This window comes from Nerophis ophidion, linkage group LG13 (assembly GCF_033978795.1).
Source record: "Nerophis ophidion isolate RoL-2023_Sa linkage group LG13, RoL_Noph_v1.0, whole genome shotgun sequence".
Lineage (NCBI taxonomy): Eukaryota > Metazoa > Chordata > Actinopteri > Syngnathiformes > Syngnathidae > Nerophis > Nerophis ophidion.
The window spans coordinates 25,055,252-25,067,545 of NC_084623.1; the positions used below are offsets into that span (position 1 = coordinate 25,055,252).

General features: G+C 37.2%; 1 protein-coding gene across 1 annotated transcript in view; it reads left to right on the forward strand.

The window, feature by feature from the left end:
* Nucleotides 1–4,630: 4,630 nt before the first annotated feature.
* gli2a (GLI family zinc finger 2a) overlaps nt 4,631–12,294 on the forward strand; it is a 190,980-nt gene continuing 183,316 nt past the window's right edge. The window contains exon 1 of the mRNA XM_061918623.1: nt 4,631–5,037. The gene's annotated coding sequence lies outside the window, so the exon portion shown is untranslated. The remainder of the gene's footprint in view (nt 5,038–12,294) is intronic.

The window sequence follows — 12,294 nt, forward strand, 5'->3', positions numbered from 1 at the left end:
CGTACAATTGACCACTAAATGGTAACAGCCGAATAGGTTTTTCAACTTGTTTAAGTCGGGGTCCACGTAAATCAATTCATGGTAATGAGCTTTAGTCAAAGTGAACAACTTACTTTAATTTGAGTTAAATAGTTACTTTTTTTGTTCAAGGGGCTGTTTGCAACTTGCTCACATTTTTTCAAGTAAACGATATTACAAGAGCACCATTAGCTAGCTTATGTTACCATTAGTGGTTCCATTGATTGATTGATTGATACTTTTATTAGTAGATTGCACAGTTCAGTACATATTCCGTACAATTGACTACTAAATGGTAACACTCGAATACGTTTTTCAACTTGTTTAATCAATTCATGGTAGAAATATATACTATCAGCATAATACAGTCATCACACAGGTTAATCATCATAGTATATACATTGAATTATTTACATTATTTACAATCCGGGGGGTGGGATGAGGAGCTTTGGTTGATATCAGTACTTCAGCATCAACAATTGCATCAACAGAGAAATGGACATTGAAACAGTGTAGGTCTTACTTAGTAGGATATGTACAGAGAGCAGAGAACATAGTGAGTTCAGATAGCATAAGAACAAGTATATACATTAGAAGTACATTTGATTATTTATATTAGGTAATTTATAATCCGGGGACATGGGATGTGAATGGGGAGGGTATTAGTAAAGGGTTGAAGTTGCCTGGAGGTGTTGCTTTAGAACGGTTTTGAAGGAATTTAGAGATGCACTTACTTTTATACCTGTTCAGAGTGCATTCCACATTGATGTGGCATAGAAAGAGAATGAGTTAAGACCTTTGTTGGATCGGAATCTGGGTTTAACGTGGTTTGTGGAGCTCCCCCTGGTGTTGTGGTTATGGCGGTCATTTACGTAACACAACAAATATTGTGTAACCATTTTTTTTGTCCAGGGTGTAACCCGGCTTCCGCCCGATTGTACCTGAGATAGGCACCAGCGCCCCCCGCGACCCCAAAGGGAATAAGTAAAAAATGAATCGATGGATGGAAAATAATCGGTGTTTACTGCGGTCACTCACCCCGTCTCGTCAACACGTACACGCGTGGAGCGCGTGGAAACAAACAAAAAAAAGCAGTCCAAGAGAAGCAACAAACGATTCCTGAGCACGGCCACCGCTTGCTGCTCACTACTCCCCTCACCTCCCATAGGGTGGAACAAGGGGATGGGTCAAATGCAAAGGGTAATTTCACCACACATAGTGTGTGTGACTATCAGTGGTACTTCAACCTAAACTTAAACAATTGCAGTCATGTTGTTGTTATGATAGAATATACATACAATGATAGTTAATGTTAACTATCCAAATCACTATTATTAGCTAACATGATTAATTACGTCATTGCGTCATAGGAGCTGGGAGAGGGTGGTTTATAATGCCTAAAATAGATTGGAAGGTTAGCGCCCTCTAGGCATCTGTGTGCATGTTGCAAACAGCCCTTGAAGTTGATTCGGTTATTGTAGTTTCGGTGATCTACTTTGTAGGAATTAGGGAGTTATTTAGTTCAGTTATTCAGAGATAGTTACTTTCGTCAGACCGTGAATTTTTGTTCATTTAGTTGGTTTGTTAGTGAACATGTTAGTTTAGTTAGTTAAAATAGTTATTCTAATTTGTTTGAGTGTGTTAGTGAGCTTAGTTTCAGCTAGTTATTTATAGTGTGTGGATTGGTTAAGGTTTTTTTTTAGGTCACTGACTCAGAGTTAGTTACAGGATATTTAGAGTGAGTTGTTAGTTTAGTTACTTAGTTTAAGTTAGTTTTAGTCATTTAGGACGTTATTGAGTTTTGTTATTATTCTTAGTTACATGAAGTCACTTGGTTAGTTTAGTCAATGAGTATGAGTTAATTCAAGTGATGTAGTTTATTTAGTTTGGGTTGTTTACTTTTTCTTATATTTACTTAATTTAGTTTAGTTACTAAGAGTTCACAACTTTAGTTAGATGGAGTGAGTTAGTTAGCATTGGTTCAAGTGAGTTAGTAAATGTTGACTTAGTTTAGGTTAATGAGTTATTTAGGTTACTTGGAGTTAGCTACTTTAGTTAGAGGAAGTGACTTGGTTAGTTTAGTTACTTAGAGTCAGCAAATTATTGCATTTGTTATTATACTTAATTTAAGTTAGTTAGTTAGTTAGATTATTGAAAGTATTTTAATGTCACATACGTCCTATGTACAGCAAAATGTGTGTGTCTGCAATTGGCACATGCTCTATGGGCAGCAGCAGTGTAGCGCCCGGGACCATTTTTAAAGTTAGATATGGTGAGTTTATGTTAATTTCATGGAATTTAGTTGGTTAGGTAATTTTTTTATAGTTTGTTCGGGTGAGTTAGCAAATGTGTCAGATTATATTTTTATTTTTCCATAGGGAACTCTCCAGAAGGTATCAATAAAGTACTGTCTGTCTATCCATTGAGTTTAGGTTAGTTAGTTAGTTAGTTAGTTAGTTAGTTAGTTAGTTAGTTAGTTGGTTAGTTAGTGAGGTGTTTTGTGGAATTACTGAGTTAGTTACTTTAGTTGAATGGAGTGAATTGGTTAATTAGAATAAGTGGGTTAGTGAGTTTTGTTTGGGTTACTGTGTGTGAATTTTGTGAGATAATTAGTGTAATTATATAGAGTTAATTAAATTAGTTAGATGGAGTGAGTTGGTTAGTTTGGTTACTGTTTTGGTAGTTCTAGTGAGTTACTAAATGTGTTAGTTAGTTTAGGGGCCCTGCGATGAGGTGGCGACTTGTCCAGGGTGTACTCCGCCTACCGCCCGAAGGCAGCTGGGAGAGGCTCCAGCGACCCCCCACATCCCCAAAAAGGGACAAGCGGTAGAAAATGGATGGATGGATAGTTAGTTTGGATTAGGTGGTTGGTTACTTTGAGTCTGATAGTGAGTTATTTAATTTAGTTGAAGTGGGTTATTTCATTTAGTTAGGCAGAGTTCATTAAATTAGTTAGATGGAGTGAGTTGGTTAGTTGGGTTACTTGTAGGGAGTTTTAGTGAGTTACTAATTGTGTTAGACTACTTAGTTTAGGTTAGTTAGTTAGTTAGTTATTTGGCTAGTCAGTCAGTCAGTCAGCCAGTTAGTTAGTTAGTTAGTTAGTTAGTTAGTTAGTTAGTTAGTTAGTTAGTTAGTTAGTTAGTTAGTTAGTTAGTTAGTTAGTTAGTTAGTTAGTTAGTTAGTTACTTTGAGTCCGTTAGAGAGTTATTTAATTTATTTTAAGTGGGTTAGTGAGTTTTGTTTTGGTTACTTTGTGTGAATATGGTGAGGTATTTGATTTAGTTAGGCAGTTTAATTAAATTAGTTAGATGGGGTGAGTAGGTTGGGTGCGTTACTTATACGTAGTTTTAGAGAGTTACTAAATGTGTTAGACTACTTAGTTTAGGTTAATTACTTTGAGTCTGTTAGTGAGTTATTTCACTTAGTTTAAGTGGGTTTTGTTTTCGTTACTTTGTTTTGAATATAGTGAGATATTTGATTTACTTAGGCAGATTTAATCAAATCAGTCAAATTGAGTGAGTTGGTTAGTTGGGTTACTTGTAGGAAGTTTTAGTGAGTTACTAATTGTGTCAGACTACTTAGTTTAGGTTATTTAGTTACTTTGAGTCTGTTAGTGAGTTATTTAATTTAGTTTGAGTGGGTTAGTGAGTTTTGTTGAGATTTTCTGTGTGAATATAGTTAATTAGGAAGAGTTCATTAAATTAGTTAGATGGAGTGTGTTGGTTAGTTTGGTTACCTATTGGTAGTTTTAGTGACTTAGTAAATGTGTTAAACTAGTTAGTTAGTTAGCCAATTAGTTAGTTTGAGTCTGTTAGTGAGTTATTTAATTCAATTTAAGTAGGTTTTATTTTGGTTATTGTGTGAATATGGTGAGATATTGGATTTAGTTAGGAAGAGTTAATTAACTTAGTTAAATTGAGTTAGTTGGTTAGTTGTGTTACTTTTAGGAAGTTTTAGTCAGTTACTAAATGTGTTAAACTACTTAGTTGGTTGGTTAGTTACTTTGAGTCCATTAGTGAGTTTTTCAATTTAGTTTAAGTGTGTTAATGAGTTTTGTTTTGGTTACTTCATGTGAATATAGTGAGATATTTGATGTAGTTAGGCAGAGTTAGTTACTTTATAGAGTTGGTTGGTTGAGTTAGTCGTAGTTTAGTTATAAAGGTTTTGTTTAGTTAGTTTGAATGTTTTTTCGAATTGAGTTAGTGAATTTGTTAGTTTACTTGGCATCCGTTAGTTACTTTGAGTCAGTAAGAGGGGAATAGAATAGTTACTTGAAGTGAGTATGTTTTGTTTTTTAGATGGGGTTATTTAAATTGTTACCTAGAGTACTACAAATAATTATTTGTGTTTTTTTGTGTGTTAAAGCTAACTTGTTTTATGATTGATAAGTAAATACTGAAATAACATACAGTTTTGTGAGCATCACAAAAAATGAAGCAGCAGAATTTTAGTCACCAGAGAAACTTTTGACTACACCTGAAATAATTATGGGTAATTCGAGTGAGTTGGTGAGTTTATTTAGTTTGAGTGAGTTAGTCCGCCCAGCAAATGGCCCAAACTCACCGAGGAAGAAGAGGAGGAGGAGGAGAAGGAGAAGGAGGAGGGAAGGGGGTCGGATTGAAAACAGATCAGTAGTCCTGATGATCGCAGCCCGGCTGCGTGTCTGCACAAGAACACAAGAAGTCTTTTTAAAGTAACTTTTCCCTTCATACTTTTCACTGATCTTTCACGACTGGCTGCAGAAAAACGCGCCAAGCGAGCGAGCAAAGAGCGCGGCGTTTTAGTTTTTGGAGACGATGGACGCGAAGGAAGATCTGTACACCACATTTTCTGCTCTGCTTTAAGGATTGCAGCAAACTTCGTCGTTTAAACTTTCCCTTAACTTCGTACATGGAGATATTGGCGTCCGGTGGCGGTGAGACACTGGTTTGATTCCGGTACCGAGCCACTCCTGAAGGAACCGTGCGGACAAAAGTTAAGCGAGAAAAGCGAAGTGGGACATCTTGATTGTGGAAAAAGGTAAGAAGCAGAAGTTTGAAGTGATGCTGACAGCAGCGCCTTTCGGAGCACAAACTTTCTCTTTTCCACCAATTTTTTATCAGCTTGTTTTCTCCTTTTTGCTCTTTTGGCTTTGCCTTGCGTGTCAGCAAAAAATATCTCATTTGCACTTTCTACTTATCTGACATCGGAATCCAAACAATGTTTCAACTTGCAACTTGATCCATATGGGAAGATGTGATCAGAGAACTGCACTAATACTCCCTCGTACTTCCACAGGGTACTTATAGTTATAGTGAAGTATACTTATTGCACTACTAATAGTACTTCCATGTCCTGTAAACTGTAAACCAGGGGTGTCGAACTCATTTTAGATCAGGGGCCACATGGAGAAAAATTTACTTGTAAGTGGGCTGTAGTGGTAAAATCACAGCAAGATAACCTAAAAATAAAGACGACTACAGATTGTTTTCTTTGCTAAAAATAGAACAAGCACAATCTGAAAATGTACAAATTATGTTTTTTTACACTTACATGTTGCAGTTAATAGTATTCTGTCTTTATTTGTCGTTATTTATACTATCAAGATAAAAAAATAATATCAAAATCAAATTATAGGATGTTATTTATGTAGTTCGCTCATTTTCCTCGACTGGTGCACTAACATATTGTGGTTTCTTTTGTAGCATAATCTACAAAGATACAAATAATTGCTATTGTGACATCTAGTGGACAAATTTAGAACTGTTTATTTCATTCAAAACTTTTGGCTCATTTTTATACTTAGCAAACTCACCCGGCGGGCCGGATAAAACCTTTTCGGGGGCCTGATCCGGCCCGCGGGCCGTACGTTTGACACCCCTGTTGTAAACAAAACACAAAATATGTTGTCCAAACTTTTTACACTGAGAAAAATATTCTTAAAATTTTTAATTTTAAATAAATATGATATGGCAAAAATAGTAAATACAAGTACAATTAAAAAAAAAAACTACATCTCACCTTTTAGCTGTCTTTTTTACTTTTTAATTATTTATTATTATTATTTTATCAATTAAATTTTGATTGTATTACATCAGTCAAATTATTACAAACATTACTATTTTAATTATCGTTACTATTATTTTTATTTATATTACAAACATCATCCATCCATCCATTTTCTACCGCTTATTCCTCATGGGGGCCGCTGGCGCCTATCTCAGCTACAATTGGGCGGAAGGCGGTGTACACCCTGGACAAGTCGCTATCTCATCGCAGGGCCAGCACAGATAGACAGACAACATTCACACTCACATTCACACACTAGGGCAAATGTAGTGTTGCCAATCAACCTATCCCCAGCTGCATGTCTGGAGGTGGTAGGAAGCCGGAGTACCCCGAGGGAACCCACGCATTCACGGGGAGAACATGCAAACTTCACACAGGGATTGAACTCAGGACTGCAGGACCTTCGTATTGTGAGGCAGACGCACTAACCCCTCTTCCACCGTGAAGCCCATTACAAACATTAGTTTTATTATTATTGTTGTATTATTAAGTGAATTATTAAAAACATATCCATTATAAATCTTATTACTATTATTAGTATGATTATTTCCTTAATTAAATGAATATAAACATTACTATATTAACAATACCAATTGGAATTATTATTATTGTTATTATTATTTGGCAAAATGACAATAATATTTGATTCAAACTCCGCTCGGTAGCGCCCCATCAGAGGGTGGCAAATAACTGGCACCAGTGTGTGATAAGCAGGAAATATGGTATATACAGTATGTTGATCACGTTCCTTGTTTTATTAAATTTTCTTTTAATATTATTTCTGTTTTTTGCAAATTAAGACATTATAAATAGGATGCTACTTTGTATTGTGTAGATCAGTGGTTCGCAAATGAGGGTACGCGTACCCCTGCGGGTACTTGAACGTATGCCAAGGGGTACGTGAGATTTTTTTTAAATATTCTAAAAATAGCAACAATTTAAAAACCCTTTATAAATATCTTTTTGAATAATACTTCAACAAAATATGAATGTAAGTTCATAAACTGTGAAAAGAAATGCAACAATGCAATATTCAGTGTTGACAGCTAGATTTTTTTTGTGGACATGTTCCATAAGTATAGATGTTAAAGATTTCTTTTTTTGTGACGAAATGTTTAGAATTAAGTTCATGAATCCAGATGGATCTATATTACAATTCCCAAAGAGGGCACTTTAAGTTGATGATTACTTCCATTTGTAGAAATCTTCATTTATAATTGAATAAATTGTTTATTTTTCAACATGTTTTTAGTTATTTTGATATCTTTTTTTCCAAATAGTTCAAGAAAGACCACTACAAATGAGAAATATATTGCACTGTTATACAATTTAATAAATCAGAAACTGATGACATAGTGCTGTATTTTACTTCTGTATCTCTTTTTTTTCAACCAAAAATGCTTTGTTCTGATTAGGGGTTACTTGAATTAAAAAAATGTTCACAAGGGGTACATCACTGAAAAAAGGTTGAGAACCACTGGTGTAGATTGTTAGTATTTTTCGTTTGCATTAAGATCATCAAAGATCCTTTACTGCGAGATGCTCAGGTTGTTGGCAGCCTTGGTGAATTTCAAGCATTGTTGCAATTTTTATTAGTTGTTTTTGTCTAATACATTTCATTTTATTCTAGGAACACTCTGCATAATTTGCTAATTGAATGCAAATCAATGTATAACAAGTGCAGATTTGTTTGCATGAAAAACAGTTAAATATACTGATATAATCAGAGGCCCTAATCTCTTAATGCTTTAAAGCCAAGAAATAAACAGCGGGCGAAAGCGTGCAGTAGCAGCAAGAACACGTAGCGCCTCACAGAGCTGTGTACTTATTGTTAAAAGATTGGAAGTTAACTGTTTGCTCTTCGGTCTGAGCGGTCAACAAACACTCGACGCCTTTGTGGGGCCTTTTAGTGACGACATTTGCTGCTGTTGGCTTTTATTATTAGTTCAGCAATGCTGCTAATGATCTTAAAACTCTTCAATACTGCTCTTTATAGCTAGCAAAAGACCATATAATAAATGTGCATTGGGGATGTAACCACATGAAACTTAAATATCATAAATTATCACCGTATTGTTGAAGGTGCTCAAAAACACATGTTAAATATTTAAACACATTTGAACCATATTGTATTAAAACAAATAGACACACAATATACTTTCCTTGGCAGAATAAACATGAAACATTGTTTCGCTCAGACAGCAATGTGTTTATAAAAGTTGAGATTGTGTTCATGTTAATTAGCCATATAAGTGCTAAGTTGCTTTTCCAGTAATTGATCAGTACCACCGGTCGTGAGTTTATGGAAGTGCGTTTATCAACTACTAATCGTTTACCACGGCTTTTCATTAAACTGTTAAGGGTTACATCCCTAGTTGAGTGTGGTCATGGTGGTTATACCATGGACCCCGACTTAAACAAGTTGAAAAACTTATTCTGTTGTTACCATTTAGTGGTCAATTGTTTGGAATAACCGGTAGGAAATGGATGGATGGATGTTTCGAATATGTATTGTACTGTGCAATCTACTGATAAAAGTCTCAATCAATCAATCAAGTCATAAATAGGGATGATGTTCGAAAACCGGTTCTCCCGATGCTTCGATAAGAAAAGAACCGATTCCATGGATTCAAATCCCTTTTTGACAACCGGTTCCCGTTATCGAAGCCCCGATACTGAATTTTCCCAACCATAGGGCGCACTGTATTAAATGATTACGTGTCAGTTACAGATGCTATTTCAGTATTTAACGCATAAATAAGGCGCAACGTATTTTTGGGCGCAGGCATGGTATAACATCCATCCATTCATTTCTACCGCTTATTCCCTTTGGGGTCAATGTACTCACATTTTATTTTATTAATCCTCATCCAAAAATCCATCAAAGTCCTCATCTTCTGTGTCCGAAATGAACAGCTGGGCAAGTTCTCCATCAAACACGTCAGATTCCCTCTAATCATTTTCAAAGTCAGTCTCGTTGCCGCGGGGCTCCTTGGAAAAGATGCCGGGTTTCGCGAAATCTCGAACAACAGTGCAAGCAGACACGTTAGCTCAAGCCTCCGCGATCCATTCAGAAATTGTGGCGTAACCCGCCCGACGCTGCCTCCCAGTTTTTGTGAAGCTGTGTTCGTCTGTCATCCATTGCTCCCATGACGCTCACAATTTCCCTTTGAACATCCTGTTTACACCCATGTCCAGCGGTTGGAGTTCCTTCGTCATGCCGAAATGATGACTCCAGGTGGAAAATTTTCTTTCGGCAGCGTCTTCCCCTTGAAAATCACCACCGGTGGCAGTTTCTGTCCATTAGCATAGCAAGCTAGCACAACATTAAAAGCCGACTTCTCTTGCCCTGTTGTGCGTATCGATTCGCTCCCGTGCTGGTCTCCTTCTTCTCCACAGTGTGCTTTGTCGAAAGTGAGCGGCACCCCGTCCATGTTGGTGATGTGTTTGTCGTAGGGCTGGGCGATATGACCTTTTTTTAATATCTCAATATTTTTAGGCCATATCGCGATACACGATGTATATCTCGATATTTTTCTTTGGACTTGAATTAACACTTGATACATATAATCACACCAGTATGATGATTCTAAAGTATGTGTCTACATTAAAACATTCTTCCTCATACTGCATTAACATATGCTACTATTAAAGGCCTACTGAAACCCACTACTACCCACCACGCAGTCTGATAGTTTATACATCAATGATGAAATATTAACATGGCAACACATGCCAATATGGCCTTTTTAGTTTACCTAATTGCAATTTTAAATTTTCCGTGAGTTTCTTCTTGAAAACGTCACGTAATGATGACGTGTACGCGTGACGTCATGGACTGTTAGGAATTATGAGCGCCACATACACACATATGTAAAAGTCGTCTGCTTTAACCGCATAATTACACAGTATTTTGGAGATCTGTGTTGCTGAATCTTTTGCAATTTGTTCAATTAATATTGGAGAAGTCAAAGTAGAAAGATGGAGTTGGGAAGCTTTAGCCTTTAGCCACACAAACACTCGGTGATTCCTTACTTAAAATTCCCGAATGTGAAACTTCGTGATGGATCACAGCGGTCAAGCGAACATGGATCCCGACCGTATGTAAACCAGCAGGTTTCGGTGAGAAAATTGTGGTAAAAAGTCGCTTCTTAGCGAAGATCAGCTGAGCTTGCGCCGTCCATAAAACTGCCGTCGACTTCCCTGAGACACTGGCGTCAAGACACCCGTGGACACACACCTCCGACTATCAGGTACTGTTAAACTCACTAAAACACTAGCAACACAATAGAAAGATAAGGGATTTCCCTGAATTATCCTAGTAAATGTCTCTAAAAACATCTGAATCCATCCCAATGCAATCGTGTTTTTTTTTTTTTTTTCTAGTCCGTCGCTATCAATATCCTTATACACAAATCTTTCATCCTCGCTCAAATTAACGGGGAAATTGACGTTTTCTCGGTCCGAATAGCTCTTTTTGTTGGCGGCTCCCATTGAAAACAATGTGAAGATGTGAGGAGCCATCAACATGTGACGTCATCGTCTGTGACTTCCGGTAAAGGTAGGGCTTTTCTGTTAGCAACCAAAAGTTGCGAACTTTATCGTGGATGTTTTCTACTAAATCCTTTCGGCAAAAATATGGCAATATCGCGAAATGATCAAGTATTACACATAGAATGGACCTGCTATCCTCGTTCGAATAAGAAAATCTCATTTCAGTAGGCCGTTAAACTTTCATGCAGAGAAGGAAATCGCGAGTAAGTCAATTGACCAAAACTGTATTTATTATACAGTTATTAAGCAGTGGCAAAAACGTTCATGTCATTTCCAAAACAGAAAGTGCAAGATTGTCAGAGACATTTTAAGTGTCAAATAAAAATTAGCTGCATAATAGGAAATCAAATAGTGTTCGTCCTTCGCTATGTAGTAGGTTACTACGGAAGTTATTAAATTCTATTTTTTTTAATGGTGTTGATGTGGAAATGTTTGCCTCTGCATTTTGATGGTGTGGGCGTGTGGCACCGAACGGAGATGTGGACATGCGAAGTATGCACTCTTCATTCTCTAGCAGGTGACTTTTCAAATGATACTACTTATTAGCAGTAATGCTACTTTTTATAGCAACGCTTGTGCCGCATGCTTGACTTATTACGGTTGTCTGTTCGACATATTCCCACTTGAAGCCAACCCACCGCCAGACGATGGACCCCCGGCTGTTTTTTTTGGGAATTACTTCTTCCTTCATTTGCACCTTCTTTCTCTCGTATTACCACTCGCACGGCTCTACTAGCATCACAGCTAACGTTAACCATGCTGCTACCTCTCTGCTCCGCGAGGGCGTATACGTATGTGATGTATGAGGTGACAGTAGATCAGGGGTGCCCATTACGTCGATCGCGATCGACTGGTCGATCTCGGAGGGTGTGTCAGTCGATCTCAAGCCAGGCATTAAAAAATAGACATAAAAATGAGCAATCATCAATCATACCAAGACTTCACTTTCGTCAGTTGTTTGACATTCTCGGCACCGGAGGATCTTGTGAGATGACGCTGGCTGCTGCAAGCTCATATTTAAGAAAAAAATCACTAACACGGCGGACGCAGAGAAACACATTTTATTTCTAGAGACTCCATAACTACTGTCAAAACTCTAAAGACCGACTGCACAGTTCCTGTCTTCACCATAAAAGAGCTGTGTCATCCTGCCTGTGCTAACAAAATAAGAGTCTCAGAAAGCTAGCGTGCACAAGCTAGCAAGCTACGGAGTTTGATGCCAATGTATTTCTCCCCCGCCCTCAGCGACCGCTTTCTCACTTGCTTGCCCACCCGCACAGTCACTGACGTCACTCACCTGCTGCCAGACATTAAAGGGCCACACACATATGCTACTCTCATAACAAAGTGTTTAAAAACGAGTATGCAAGTTGGACAAATGAAATGCCAAATCCAACCACTTTCATGTGGTATTGGACAGAAAGGAGGACTTTTTTTTTCCTCCATTTGAAAATGCGGACGTTATCAGCACAACCCTTTCTAATTCCAATCAATGCAAGTCATCAGAATCAAATACACCAGCTTATATTCTTGTCTTCATGAAAGAAAGGAATCTATGTGTGTTAAACATGCTTGTATTGTCATTAAACACCATTAACTTGTTAACAAAAATGTCTCTTTCATAAATAAATAAATATAAATTATAAATAGGAATGAGGTAGATCTCCTCGACTT